Source organism: Gadus macrocephalus, chromosome 4 (assembly GCF_031168955.1).
Source record: "Gadus macrocephalus chromosome 4, ASM3116895v1".
Classification (NCBI taxonomy): domain Eukaryota; kingdom Metazoa; phylum Chordata; class Actinopteri; order Gadiformes; family Gadidae; genus Gadus; species Gadus macrocephalus.
Window position 1 is genome coordinate 5,974,126 of NC_082385.1, and position 3,878 is coordinate 5,978,003.

Genomic DNA, 3,878 nt, shown 5'->3' on the forward strand with positions numbered 1-3,878 from the left:
AATCCTCAATAAACCCGCTCTGTTCCGCCGATGTCCGGTCTACCCTGTGTTGTGCTCTTGGGTCCACTACCTCCCCCCCCCCCGTGATCGTAACATCCATTGCATGAGCCTTTTTAACGTGTTGCGCACCAACGCCCCCCGTTGTCACCAGAAAACACCGACAATGGGGCCAGTGGTGGCGTTCTGCGCAGAGGATGAAGTAGTAGAACTACTCTTCCACTTCTGGCTCTTCCTTTCGCACGCCCTGCATGATGTATGGTTTGTGCTTTGTGTTTCCATTCCTGCCAGGCCCGATAAGTGGCTGCCTCAACCACAATGGCAAAATGATCATATGGGTGTCCTCCTATCCAGCATGTCCCAACCATCAACGTGAGGTGTTGGAAATGGCCGAGCCGTCCGCCAGCTACTCTTGAGCAAAAATGTGAAGATGTATCTGTTTAGAATTGATTGTGCCTGCCTATGTGTACCTCAATTAAGATCTCAGGCCGTTCCCGGCCTTATTTCTGACCAATCAGGGCATCTCTTCCATGATTGGATGAGGAATCCATCTAACCTGTCAGTCACGGGTGTGTGAAATGCAACAAGGAGAGAGAGGGGACATATTTGGTAGTTTTGTTTCAAAATCGTTCTCTTTCTTTAGAACTCATGAATTTCTTGGGGAGATGTAATAACGCTGTTGCTTTCAGCTTTCTATGTTTTAAGATGTATAGTGTAATCGTGAAACCCAGAAACGTTTGATCATTTTCTTCACAGTAACCGCATGCCAGGTTAATGATAGATTGATCGGCTAATGATTTGAAAATCGTTGCAGAGCCTCGCTCACCATTTCTTATCTATGATTGGCCAATCATGGCATGTGATATTATTAAAGGCGTCTGGCTGTACCTCTGGCTTTATACCATTTGCAAACACACAAACAAAACACACACACACACACACGCACACACGCACACACGCACGCACGCACGCACGCACGCACGCACGCACGCACGCACGCACACGCACGCACGCACACACACACACACACACACACACACACACACACACACACACACACACACACACACACACACACACACACACACACACACACACACACACACACACACACACACCAAAGCATAACATCTACAGCAGTACTGTAGGGTCTGCAGGCATGTAATTGCAGCACAATTAACTGCAACCCTATTTCCGCCTCACCTCCATCCGACTCCCACACACCTTTAAGGTTTCGACCCCTTCCTCCCCCACCTCGATCTCCCTCTCCTCTCCCTCTTTTCTCCTCCCCGACCTTTTGTACCCTCCGCCTCCTCTCCTCTCCTCTCCTCTCCTCTCCTCTCCTCTCCTCTCCTCTCCTCTCCCTTCTCCTCTCCCTTCTCCTCTTCTCTCCTCTGCCTTCTCCTCTCCTCTCCTCTCCTCTCCTCTCCTCTCCTCTCCTCTCCTCTCCTCTCCTCTCCTCTCCTCTCCTCTCCTCTCCCTTCTCCCTGCCTCCTCCTCTCCCTCCTCCTCTCCTCTCCCTCCTCCTCTCCTCTCCTCTCCTCTCCTCTCCTCTCCTCTCCTCTCCTCTCCTCTCCTCTCCCTTCTCCCTGCCTCCTCCTCTCCCTCCTCTTCTCCTCTCCTCTCCTCTCCTCTCCTCTCCTCTCCTCTCCTCTCCTCTCCTCTCCTCTCCTCTCCTCTCCCTTCTCCCTGCCTCCTCCTCTCCCTCCTCTTCTCCTCTCCCTTCTCCCTGCCTCCTCCTCTCCCTCCTCTTCTCCTCTCCTCTCCTCTCCTCTCCTCTCCTCTCCTCTCCTCTCCTCTCCTCTCCCTTCTCCCTGCCTCCTCCTCTCCCTCCTCCTCTCCTCTCCTCTCCTCTCCTCTCCTCTCCTCTCCTCTCCTCTCCTCTCCTCTCCTCTCCTCTCCCTTCTCCCTGCCTCCTCCTCTCCCTCCTCTTCTCCTCTCCCTTCTCCTCTGCTCTCCTCTCCTCTCCTCTCTTCCTCCCTCCGCCCCCTCTGTGCTAACCTGATGAAAAGCACAGCAGCAAACCTGTTCGATAAACGTCCTCACGCCCCCTTTTATTTAATCTCTCGCTCCATGTTTGCAAAGTGTGTGTGGGTGTGTATTTGCCTGTATCAGACAGTCAAATCTATAATCAGTTTCTCTCGTGGTGTTTCATCGTTGAGGGTGGCCGGTTCTGCTGAAGTTGCGTTTTTTTTTAGCTCAGTGTTTGGTCCATTACCAGTACAGCATGCCGTTGGTAAGGGTCGTTCTTAATGTTTTCTGCATCCATTCCATAGCCGACAGGTCACAGAGCATGGTACATTACCTATAGGGTGTATGGTGATACACAGGCACACACACACACACACACACACACACACACACACACACACACACACACACACACACACACACACACACACACACACACACACACACACACACACACACACACACACACACACACACACACACACACACACACACACACACTCCTACACACACAGAGGTGGGCACACTCCTCTGTGCATAGCAACGAACCGCTAGAGGCAGGGCACCCTACCAGGCCTCTGTGTTCCACCTCTGAACGAATTCTGTCACCTCATCGCCCTGCAGGGAGAACTCATTCACAGTCCAGAATCTCATCGACTGCTGTGTCCCAGTGTTGCCTTGTCTCCTGTGTGGAGTTTAGAACAAAAATGGGCAGGGAACCCAAAATCCTTTCCTTTTTGTTCTACACGCGATCATATGTCTTACATGATCTGAAGCATAATAATCTATTCTATGCTGATATAATACTGTATTTTAGGGAAAGCAGGTGTGAACTCCAGTGAAATCTTTTGTTTTTAACACCACTGGTCAATTATTGCCATTTTTGCACTATTTCTAATATAAGAGTGTATATTAGGGAAAGCAGGAGTGAACTCCAATGAAATATCCTATGTTTTTAACCCCACTGGTCAATCTAACCATTTTATCACTGTTGCTGATATAATACTGTATTTTAGGGATAGCATGTGTGAAATCCTATGATTTCAACCCCATTGGTCTTTCATAACCATTTTGGCACTATTTCTAATATAAGGGTGTATTTAGGTAAAGCAGTAGTAAACTCCAATGAAATATCCCACGTTTTTTTTGGGACTGGCAAAAAACGTGGGATATTTCATTGGAGTTTACTCCTGCTTTACCTAAAATACACCCTTATATTAGAAATAGTGCCAAAATGGTTATGAAAGACCAACCTGTTTGTGAAGTTTTGACTCTGCTCTCTCTGTGTGTCTTTGCGGAGCTCCACCTGGACAGAGGTCAAGGTTGATGTTGATTGGCCGCTTCAGAGAGAGCGGTAAGCTTCGAGGACGCACACTGTGGCACATTTCACATCGCTTATACTTTGTACATTGTGTTTTTTCGTTCGTTTGCGCTGCACTTTTCTTGTAACCTTGATGTTTTGTCGTGACTCAGATTATTCGCTGCATACTGATTGTCCTCAGCCTAGCTTCAGAGCTTCTTCTTAGAAAAGTTTCTGCTAAAAAGGTTAAACAGAAATGTTGAATGAGCAGACATGGATAGACTCCATCCATGTCTATCTTTAACACTCATTGGCTAATCTTTTACCACCTATGACAAATTGTTCATCGATGATCCGTCGATAACAAGTGGCGAAAAAAACAACAACAACTTAGACGGCGCTCTTAAAAAACGACTTTCACGTCGTCTTCATCCGTCACGTTCATCCTGCCCGCGTCACCTCGTCACGCTTGTCTGTGGCCAGATCTGTCCTGATGGCTAACCGGGAGGTAATGAAGAGGCCCGCCGGCGTGATGATATTATGGGATGGAACTGGCAGAACTCCGGGAGGAACACTCCCAGCGTCGCTACACCCTCCGCTGCTGCTACAC